Raw genomic sequence first — 12,503 nt, forward strand, 5'->3', positions numbered from 1 at the left:
CTAATTGAAGAAAATAAGAACAACCCCAGGTTTCTTTTCAGCACTGTAGCCAGGCTGACAAAGAGTCAGAGCTCTATTGAGCCGAGTATTCCTTTAACTTTAACTAGTAATGACTTCATGACTTTCTTTGCTAATAAAATTTTAACTATTAGAGAAAAAATTACTCATAACCATCCCAAAGACATATTGTTATCTTTGGCTGCTTTCAGTAATGCTGGTAATTGGTTAGACTCTTTCTCTCCGATTGTTCTGTTTTGAGTTATTTTCATTAGTCACTTCCTCCAAACCATCAACATGTCTATTAGACCCCATTCCTACCAGGCTGCTCAAGGAAGCCCTACCATTAATTAATGCTTCGATCTTAAATATGATCAATCTATCTTTATTAGTTGGCTATGTACCACAATCTTTTAAGGTGGCAGTAATTAAACCATTACTTAAAAAGCCATCACTTGACCCAGCTATCTTAGCTAATTATAGGCCAATCTCCAACCTTCCTTTTCTCTCAAAATTCTTGAAAGGGTAGTTATAAAACAGTAACTGATCATCTGCAGAGGAATGGTCTATTTGAAGAGTTTCAGTCAGGGTTTAGAATTCATCATAGTACAGAAACAGCATTAGTGAAGGTTACAAATGACCTTCTTATGGCCTCAGACAGTGGACTCATCACTGTGCTTGTCCTGTTAGACCTCAGTGCTGCTTTTGATACTGTTGACCATAAAATTTTATTACAGAGATTAGAACATGCCATAAGTATTAAAGGCACTGCGCTGCGGTGGTTTGAATCATATTTATCTAATAGATTACAATTTGTTCATGTAAATGGGGAATCTTCTTCACAGACTAAGGTTAATTATGGAGTTCCACAAGGTTCTTTGCTAGGACCAATTTTATTCACTTTATACATGCTTCCCTTAGGCAGTGTTATTAGAAAGCATTGCTTAAATTTTCATTGTTACACAGATGATACCCTATCCATGAAGCCAGAGGACACACACCAATTAAACTGCAGGAATGTCTTACAGACATAAAGACATGGATGACCTCTAATTTCCTGCTTTTAAATTCAGATAAACTGAAGTTATTGTACTTGGCCCCACAAATCTTAGAAACATGGTGTCTAACCAGATCCTTACTCTGGATGGCATTACCCTGACCTCTAGTAATACTGTGAGAAATCTTGGAGTCATTTTTGATCAGGATATGTCCTTCAATGCACATATTAAGCAAATATGTAGGACTGCTTTTTACATTTGCGCAATATCTCTAAAATTAGAAAGGTCTTGTCTCAGAGTGATGCTGAAAAACTAATTCATGCATTTATTTCCTCTAGGCTGGACGATTGTAATTCATTATTAGGTTGTCCTAAAAGTTCCCTGAAAAGCCTTCAGTTAATTCAAAATGCTGCAGCTAGAGTACTGACGGGGACTAGAAGGAGAGAGCATATTTCACCCATATTGGCCTCTCTTCATTGGCTTCCTGTTAATTCTAGAATAGAATTTAAAATTCTTCTTCTTACTTATAAGGTTTTGAATAATCAGGCCCCATCTTATCTTAGGGACCTCATAGTACCATATCACCCCAATAGAGCGCTTCGCTCTCAGACTGCAGGCTTACTTGTAGTTCCTAGGGTTTGTAAGAGTAGAATGGGAGGCAGAGCCTTCGGCTTTCAGGCTCCTCTCCTCTGGAACCAGCTCCCAATTCAAATCAGGGAGACAGACACCCTCTCTTCTTTTAAGATTAGGCTTAAAACTTTCCTTTTTGCTAAAGCTTATAGTTAGGGCTGGATCAGGTGACCCTGAACCATCCCTTAGTTATGCTGCTATAGACTTAGACTGCTGGGGGGTTCCCATGATGCACTGTTTCTTTCTCTTTTTGCTCTGTATGCACCACTCTGCATTTAATCATTAGTGATTGATCTCTGCTCCCCTCCACAGCATGTCTTTTTCCTGGTTCTCTCCCTCAGCCCCAACCAGTCCCAGCAGAAGACTGCCCCTCCCTGAGCCTGGTTCTGCTGGAGGTTTCTTCCTGTTAAAAGGGAGTTTTTCCTTCCCACTGTCGCCAAGTGCTTGCTCACAGGGGGTCGTTTTGACCGTTGGGGTTTTTCTGTAATTATTGTATGGCTTTTGCCTTGCAATATAAAGCACCTTGGGGCAACTGTTGTTGTGATTTGGCGCTATATAAATAAAATTGATTTGATTTTGATTTGATTTGTTTCTGAAGACTTTAAGACTGAGCTGCTCACTAGCCTTCGAGATGAGGTGGTAAGCATATTTAGAGCTGAGCTGGCGATGGCTATGTCGGACAACTTATCCAAAATAAAAGCGGAGCTACGAGATGTGAAAGCTGAGCTAACTGGTAGCATAGCGGCCGTGAGCACAGACGTGGGCGAGCTAAAGGCGACTGTACAGGACATGGAGGGCTCGCTATTGACCTGCACAGATGATGTGGTTTCACTCCAATCTAAAGTTGAAAAACTCTCAAACCAAGTTGCTGCACTAAGAAAATAAATGTGATGACTAGAATCAAGGAGCCGCCGCCAGTTAGAATTGTGGGTTACTCGGAGGAAATGGTGGTCAATGGTACACTGTATCAACCCTGCTGAAGAGGCTTTCGGTCTTGACAAGCCACCTCTGATTGACCGTGCGCACAGATCTTCTCAGCCTCTGTCTGGTGGTCGGCCCCGTCCTATTATTGCACGTTTGCATTACTACTCAGACTGTGCTGACATCCTGAGACATGCTAGAGTTCAACAGCTGATCAAGATTGGGGACGAGGTGATCTCCGTATTCCCGGACTATACCGCTCGTACATCCAGAGCCAGAGCCGCCTTCAACGACGTACGACGCCAGCTTAAGGACATACCAGAATACGGTTTGGTATAGAACACCCTGCCCATCTCCGGATTACAAGTAAGGGGATCACGAGAGAATTCACATCTCCAGGAAAGCCAATATCTTTGTGAAAACTCTCAAGTAAAACTGTTCTGTAACCAGGATGCTGTCCCAGTTAATATGAAACGCACTTTATACTGTTAGTTTACACAGGATAGCTTTATATATAGCTAGACATTGTTCTGCCACTGATGTTAAAGTTCTATAAGGTGATAATTTCTTTGAGTACGTACACATTTGCTTACACAGAGATTGTTGGTTTTTTTTTTATTTATTCATTTAGATTATTTTATTTTTTATTTGAGGTACGACCATGTGTCCTTAATAGTACTGTGATTTTAAATTGTATTATTTTTACTACTTCTAATTTGCCCTGTCAGTCAAGTTTTTACTTCACAGGAGCCCTCCTAGGTTTGGAGTGTTGTGAGGATAATGCGCAGGTTCAAAGCCCTGAGTTTTTCATTTTGGTTTTTGGCTCCTTGTGGAGTCTGCACTGGTGTCCTATCGTTTGGGGATAGGGTATTGGTAGGTGCAGGGGGGGGGGGGCATGAGGGTGGGTGTGAGATTTGTATTTTTATTTTTTTTTTTAATTTTTTTCTTTTCTTCTTTTTTCTATCCCTTTTTCTTTTCTCCTTTTTTGTGGGCTGGCAAAACAAACCAAAAATGTCAATGTCAATCTTTTCATTATTATAAATGGCCAGTACCATAGGTACCTCTGTTAAGTTTATTAGTTGGAATATTAAAGGTTTGGGGAGTGCTGTTAAATGATCTAGAATGTTTTCTCATTTGAAACGTTTGAAACCTGATATAATTTTTTTGCAGGAGACACACATGAGAAACAAGGATCAGGTCAGATTGAGATGTCCATGGGTGTCTGAAGTCTTCCATTCTAACTTCAACAGTAAGGCCAGGAGGGTTGCCATTTTGATTGGTAAATCTGTTCAATTTACACTGACTAATTCCATTTCTGACAGAGATGGCAGATATTTGATTGTTTTGGGCACAATTTTTAATTCTCCAGTTCTATTGGTTAACGTTTATGCACCAAACTTTGATAATCCACGGTTTATGAATAGGTTGTTTGGAAGTCTGCCTTCACTCAATAATCATTTTTTGATTTTTGCTGGGGACATGAATTGCTCAATTAATCCACTTTTAGACCGGTCCAGATCTGGCTCTGTCCACTCTCAAATGGCCAAAACATTCTCCTCTTTCATGTCCAGTGGAGGCTATGTTGATCCCTGGAGGATCACGCAGTCCCATTAGTAGCAATATTCCTTTTATTCTCACGTACATCGCACTTTTTCCCGTATAGATTATTTTTTTTATAGATGCCAACTTTTGCCTAAGGGTTGTAGATGTAAGTATCACCCGATAGTTATTTCGGACCATTCTCCAGTTTCACTGGGACATTCAGATCTCACAGGGTCCTCGTTACTTATCACATGGAGATTTAACACCTCCTTATTATCGGATGACAAATTCTGCACATTCATTACTAAGGCGATAGATGATTTCATTTCTTTTAATCAATCAGACTCTGACCTTTGCTTGGGAGTCTTTAAAAGGCTACCTGCGGGGCCAGATTATTTCATATTCCACACAATGTGAAAAAATTAGAGAATCAAATGTAAGAAATTATCCGCTGAGATAAAATCTCTTGATCAACAATTAGCAACAACTCAATGTGATAACTTAGTTTAAGCATAGAGTGGCATTAACAAACCGACTTGGATCTTATCACAACAGCTGAAGCAGAACGTCTATTATTCCACCTCTCGCACCAAATACTACGAACATGGTGATAAGTCAGGAAGATTATTACTCCTCATCAATTACGTCGTCAAGCATCCTCTCGATTGATACCGCATATTAAGATGGAACAGGCATTTTGGTGGAGGAACCTAAATCTCTAACTCAGTTTTTTTCTACTTTTTACCAGTCTCTGTACAGTTCGGAATTTTTGTCGATGTGAGAGACATGAATAATTTTTCTAGATGATCTTGATTTTCACGGTGGCTAGTGGTTAGCACTGTTGCCTCACAGTGAGAAGGTCGCGGGGTTCATGTTCTCCCCAGTGTTTGCGTGGGTTTCCTCCGGGGGCTCCGGTTTCCTCCCACATCCAAAGACATGCGGGTTAGGTGGATGGAATCGTTAAATTGTCCGTAGGTGTGTGTGTGGGTGTGTCTGTTTTGTTTGTCTATTTGTTTGTGGCCCTGCGACAGATGGCGTCCTGTCCTGGTGTCCCCTGCCTCGCGCTCTATGGCTGCTGGGATAGGCTCCAGCCCCCGCGACCCTTAATTGGACTAAGTGGTAGAAGATGAATGAAATGAATGAATGATCTTGATTTTCCCTACCATAAGCCAAGAATCAGCTACTCTATTAGATTCTGAACTGACTGTCCAGGAACTATCCCTCGCTTTACGCAGCATGAATAACCTCAGAGCTCCTGGCCCGGAGGATATCCGGTTGAATTCTTCAAAACATTTCAGACTAAACTCATTCCTTTATTACACTCAGTATATGTTGAATCTCTGTCCTCTGGTAGCCTTCCTCCTACATTAAGACAGGCCTCAATTAGCCTCTTATTAAAAAAGGATAAGGATCCTGATCTTTGCACTTCCTATAGACCTATTTCTTTGATGACTGTTGATGCTAAAATTCTGGCAAAGGCTTTGGCGCACCGTTTGGAAAAAAACACTACCAGCAATTATTTCAAAAGAACAGACAGGCTTTATAAAGGGGTGACAACTTTTTTTACAACATTCGTACTCTATTAAAATATTATATACTCAAAAGTCGCCAATGCTATTCCTGAAGTTGTAATAACAATCGCTGAGAAGGCGTTTGATAGAGTTGAATGGCACTATTTATTCGCGGTTTTAACTAAATTAGTTTCGGCAAAGTATTATATCTTCTTCTTTACACTCAACCATGTGCCAGTATTGGCACTAACAATGTTCAATATGAATATTTTACCTTAAATAGAGGCTGCAGACAGGGCTGTCCCTTGTCACCTCTTTTATTTGCCCTTGCAATAGAACCCTTATCTATACATTTGAGATCTTCTCCATTTTTCACCGGTATTACACGCATGCGCACGGAATTTAAACTCTCACTCTATGCAGACGACTTGTTATTATATGTCACTGACTCAAAAACAGTTGTTCCTAATATAATCTCAATTTTCCATAGGTTTGGCTCTTTTTCAGGTTACAAAGTCAATGTTTCAAAGAGTGAATGCTACCCTGGCAATAAAACGGCAATGCAACTTTCTCCATCAGATGTCCCTTTAAAACTCACTCCGTCAGGATTTAAATATTTGGGGGTAAACCTGACTAGATCTTACAAATCTCTTTATCCGTCAAATTTCTTATCCTTACTGACTGAAGTGAGGACAGACTTTCAGAGATGGAATTCCCTACCTCTCACTTTGATTGGTAGAATTAATACAGTTAAAATGGTTGTTCTACCAAAGTTCCTATTTTTGTTTCAAAGTTTGCCCATTTTTTTACCTAATCAGTTTTTTTTTAATTAATTGATTCTACAATTTCACATTTTATATGGAATGGCAAGGCACCTAGAGTTAGATTAAAAATGCTTCAAAATTGTAAATTTGATGGTGGCCTCTCCTTGCCAAATTTTCAATTCTATTATTGGGCTGTGAATATAACCAGAATGATTTACTGGATGAAAAAGTTTGATGTGCCATGGTGTCAATTGGAGGCTCAATCATGCTCCATGTCATCATTACCTACCCTATTAACTGGTTCTGCAACTGTCAACCCCTCTGGCCTTACCAATAGTTCTGTGGTAGTTTCTAGTCTCAAGATATGGTTTCAATTCAGGAAGCAGTATGGATTTGCTGGTCCTTCCTCTCTCACTCCTTTGTTAAGAAATCATGTGTTTAAACCTACATTTACTGACCCAGTCTTTTCCACATGGCATGAAAGAGGGCTGAAATGTTTTAAGGATTTTTACAAAGATGGTGTGTTCTACTCATTTACAGACTTGGCACAGACATTTAACCTTCCACCCTCTCATTTGTTTCGGTTTTTTCAGGTTAGAAATTGCGTAAAACTCTTATTTCCTGGTTTGACCAAGTTTGGGCTGAGCTTATTCAATTAAATCCTTTTCAAAAATCTTTAATCTCAAAAATGTATGGCAATATCCAAACTTATGATTGTAATTTGATCTCCAAAACCAAAGAGTCCTGGGAGCGTGAGTTGGGGCTGGCCCTTGATGATCACTGGTGGGACTTTGCACTACAGCTTATCCATAAAAGTACCATTTGTGCCTGCTTGTCTTTGATCCAATTTAAAGTTTTGTTTAGATGTCATTACTGAAAGACAAGACTAGCTCAAATTTTTCCATCCACAGTGGATGTTTGTGACAGGTGTGGTATGTCACCCTGTAATCTTACCCACATGTTTTCTCTTGCTCAGCACTCACAAATTATTGGCAGGTTTACTTTGATACTTTAACTAAAGTCCTCTCCAAAACAATAGATTTTTCACCCTTTGTGGCTATTTTTGGTCTTCCAGAAAACTTCTCCAACTACTCATCCTTGCAGTTACAGGTTTTATTGTTTACATACCTCATCGCCACACGTCAAATTCTGTTACAGTGGAAATCTGTAAATGTCCTATCCAGCACTCAATGGATGAATGAGGTCATGTCTTTTTTGAAATTGGAAAAGATATGATATTGAAGGAAAGGTGACATAAACAAATTCTTTAAAAAATGGCAGCCTTTTATCGACTTTTAAAAAACTTTTTAAGCCAGCTCCCCCTCTCCATTTTTGTTATTTTTATTTATTTAACTTTAATTTTAACTCTTAAATTTACCATTTGCATTATTTTAAGTGAAAACTGCTTATATTTGGTATTCTCTGTAATGTTTTATTATTAACATTTTTATTTTTAATTTTTATTGTTACTTCTTGTATAAAAAAGGAAAATATGTGTGCAACATTTTCTGTATAATTGTTTATGTTATATGGCTGGGGGGGGCCTGGCTGCCGGTTTGTTTCTGTCTTTTGGTTTTCCTCCCAGGTGGCGTGCGTTTGGGACTGAGTGGCTGTGTTGCTGAGGCTGTCAGGACCTCACCCTGATCACCTGCGACTCGTCAGGACTCACAGCTGTGGTGCATCTGGATGGATTGGAACATGTTGGCATTTAAGACTGGAGTGCACAGTGTGTATTTGCCAGAGACTCGACCTTGTGACCAGACGGGTGAGATCGTCGTCTCGGGAGCCATCTCATCAGCAGCGGATGCTGAGAACGTCCAGGTTTGATGCACAGTCTGTGAAAGAGGAGGGGGTGAGGTCTCACGCTCGTCAGCACACTTCCTGAGGTACGTTAGATTTTGTGACTAACAGTTATACAGTCAGTAAATGTGGTGTCCCTCACACCTTATTGTATTGAGCTGTTTGTTAGTCATGTATCAGCTTCCACTGCAGTGGAGTTTTGTGAACTGGATGTTCCATGCCTGCAGGTTGGGAAGCTGATCAGTAATCAAGCCAGGAAGTGTTTGCTGTTTGTACACCTTTAAGTGTTCTGTGTGTAGAGTGTGGACTCACATAATGGTTCCTTCTTTCACAGACTCGGTTGTTGCGGCCACCTGGGGGGTGTCGGCGGGGTCCTTGGGTCCGAAACAGCTTCTGGCTCCGGACCGTTAGCGCTGCTGGGAGCGCACCACGCCAGACCGCACCTTTTTGTTATTATATTATCACTGTTATGAATTAAATTCAGTTAGCCTTTGTACCGTGCTCTGCTTATTTCATACTGGGTCCTTCAAACGCTGGTCGGTTCTCCGAGCTGCGTCCGACTCATAACAGTTTACTTTGTATCTGTTCACACTCCAATAAAATATATTAAACCTAGAATGATTTAAGAGGTTTTACCTTTATCATCTGATGGTTAATAATCCCATTAATCCATTTGATTGCTTTGGGCGAAGAGATGCCATCTCTGACATGCTGCTGTGGTCCGAAATGATGCATGTGCAGATGTAAAAGGCAGCCCAATTTTTATGGGGGACCGTTCAGTCTGCAACGCCAGCATCAGATTTTGAGCTTTCCCTGTGGCTGCATGTTTGTTTACCGTTTTGTCCTGGAATGCCATCGTATATACACTGCTCAAAAAAATTAAAAGAACACTTTTTAATCACAGTATAGCTTCAAGTCAATTCAACTTCTGGGATATTGATCTGGTCAGTTAAGTAGCAGAAGGGGGTGGGAATCAGTTTCAGCTGCTTGGTGTTAATGAAATTAACAGACGCATTAGAGGGGCAACAATAAGACAACACTCAAAACAGGAATGATTTTATAGGTGGGCGTCAGTGACATTTCTGTCCCTCCTCATCTTTTCTGACTGATTTTTTGACTAGTTTTGCATTTGGCTAGTGTCAGTGTCACTACCGGTAGCATGGTGCGGTACCTGGACCCACCTGGTTCCGTGGCGTGTCAGTGATGGTCTGGGGAGGCATTTCCCTCCCCAGACCATCAGTTAGATGCCTACAGTTGTCTAACTTGTAGGACCTCTACAAGTTAGACAACAGCACCCTGACTGTTATTAGGTATCAGGATGAAATCCTTGGACCCATTGTCAGACCCTACACTGGTGCAGTGGATTCTGGGTTCCTCCTAGTGCACAACAATGCCCACCCTCTTGTGGCAAGAATAAGCAGGCAGTTCTAGGAAGAGGAAGGAATGGATACCACTGACTGGACCCCATGCGCGCCTGACCTAAATCCAATAGAACACCTCTGGGTGTTTATGTTTTGGTCCATCCGAAGCCGCCAGGTTGCACCGCAGACTGTCCAGGAGCTAAGTGATGCCAGGTCCAGATCTGGGAGGAGACCCTCAGGACACATCCATCATCCAGACCCTGGTTCTGATCTCGTGCCTGACACTAGCTGCAACATTCTGCCTGCCAAAGTAAATGAGACACTCTAAATTATCATTCAGTCCAATTTCTGTGAAGAGGATAGTGTTGATTGCGAAATTACATGCTAACCCCCACCCCCATGACCCTTAAATGGGGTAACCAGTTGAAAATGAGTGAGTGAGAGTGAAACTGCATACCAGTCTGCACACTGGTGAAGAGGAGCAACTCTGCTGGGTTTGCCCCCCTGTTTATGTGGGCCTGTAAATATCTCGTCTGTGGTATCCATTTCTTGTGTACAGGTTTGCCACTCACCTGTCTTCTTGAAAGCGTGGTCTAGGCCTCAACCCTCGCCTTTCCCCGACCGCTGTTTGCACAATTTCCACAGTGCTTCTGAATCTGTTAAATTCATCTTACCTACGGTGCTTGTGTTCTGTGTGCTGCCTTGGGGTTCTCCCCTGTGTAACCATAACAGTATAGTCTAACCAGTATGAACCCCGCGGACACAGATGCTGTCTAGAAGGCCTCAGCCAGTCAGGCAGCCCTGGTGCATCAACACGAACAATCCATCGTGGAGGTTATGGGCACTCTCCTCTCTTGACTGATCTTGTTAACCAGCTTGGATCTCCAGTGGAGAGAATTTTGACTAACTCTGCTCCTGACAATCCACTTCCACCTCCAACCGTTGACACACCTCCTCCGACACCAGCCTTTCCATCCCCTGAATCACATCTCCTGCCAGTGGCGGTCCTAGAGTGATTTACTCCCCGGGCGAAACCCCCTGCGTGCGCCCCCCTGCGCACACTAACGTGGCCACCACCTCCGCCCCACCACCCATGAAAACACTAACTTCATCCAGAACACCCACAATCCCACAAATTAACTCACAACAGCTATTTTCAAGAACAAATTTCCGGTTTTAATGTCTACTGCAATAACAAACGCAAAGATAAACAATAATTACTTAAAGTTTTTGAACATAAAAAAAAAACAAAAGACTCAGTGACTTCACATTACAACTATGTACAGTACAGGTATTTAAGAAAGCACAACTGCACTACAGCACCACCCGATGGTCAAAATATTGCACATCATTCAGTGTTACCAGCAGAGTGCACTTTGCATTATCATAGAGTACCATTCACCATAATGAACAAGACTTAAACCTCCATTAAAGTCGCACCATATAAATAACAAAAGAAGTTAAACAATCTGTATATTACAGAATACCATGAAGTGACAAAAAATGTACAAAAAAAACCCCTATACATTAAAGTGGCAAAAATGGTAAAGCGCAATCATGTATCATAAATAAATGAACTAACGACAGAGGTAAATTCTATACCCATTACTGTACACATAAGAAGAAATAAACACTATTGTGTATCATAAGTAACAGGAAGCAACAAGTGAAGTTAACACTCTTTAAAGGCAAAAATGGCAAACCACAATAATTTGTCATAAATAACAAGAAGTGCAAAAGAAGTAAGAGGAAAACAGTCTATATACAGTGCTCACTATCCGTGATGTGAAATTCCATCGAGTAGGAGCATTTCTGGGCAACCTTGAGCAGCCTGCAGACTCAAGAAAAGACTCTTTGTGGATTTTGAGAAAAATGTTGCAAACCCAGACAGTGATGCAAAAAATATTCTGCACTCAGATAAGCATTTAGCCCCCTGAGACAGAACCGGATTCAGTCTGTGTGCATAGCAATGCACAAACATTACACTGGGGGCTGTTGCTTTAACTTTGGCCTGCAAACCATTGAGAGCTGAAGCCATGACAGCAGCCACGGCTTCTTTGTAAGGAAGACTATCAAATGGCTTTGCCAAAATCCGGTCCACAACATTCAAATTGTCTGCCATTATGTGCAGCTTGCTACCTAGCTAGCTCGCTAGCTGGGACTGGTGCGAGGCTAGTGTGAAGTTTGTCCGCCTGTGAGTGCTTTGTGACTGTGGAGGAGCTCAGCAGCACCCGCTGCTCGGTAGGGACAGAAACTGCGATAGAAGTCAGAAAGAGTGATAGAAGTCAGTCTCCAAACACAAGCAGCTACAAAAAAACCACCAGAAATAGAAGCTCGATTTGTCGCTAGTTGTTTTTAACAAAGAAAATGCCACTAAGAGGATTAGGAAAGTCTCCGGTTCAACTCAGAACAGAATGAAAATCAAAAAATGCTCCCACAGATGTTTACACCAAAAGATCGCTGATTCGCTCATTTCGCTGTCAATCAAAAAGGGATTCAGCCTCAGACAGATCATCCAATCATCATGCAGAAGCTGAGCATCTGGGCCAGCCGAAGTCAGCCCACTGCCCCATAGACTCCCAGAGACGCTGAGCGTCCGATGGGCGGGACAAAGCCCAGCATTTATCCAATGACTCGTCTCGTTTTGTTGCAGTCTTTGCTTCGCTATTAAACTCTGTGGACGCTCAGCGTCCACACTGCTTAAAGTACTGTGAAGCTGCGGGAATACGTAAATCAATACATACCTTTTTCTTTTGCTCGTTTCTCCTTTTCTTCTTTCTTTTTCTTTTGAAATTGGGCACCTGATGGCTTTGATCGTTTCCTATCCATGATTATGTCTTGCTCCGTTTTGTCCACCTCCTCGTCCAAACATTGAATGATTCCCCCCTCCCCCTGCACAAACTCTGCACTGTGCAGCATTGCTCACCTAACGCAAGAGGTGAGATGGGGGGGTGCGCTCTGCCGTAACATAACTACAAA

The sequence above is a fragment of the Thalassophryne amazonica genome, chromosome 10 (assembly GCF_902500255.1).
Source record: "Thalassophryne amazonica chromosome 10, fThaAma1.1, whole genome shotgun sequence".
Taxonomy (NCBI): domain Eukaryota; kingdom Metazoa; phylum Chordata; class Actinopteri; order Batrachoidiformes; family Batrachoididae; genus Thalassophryne; species Thalassophryne amazonica.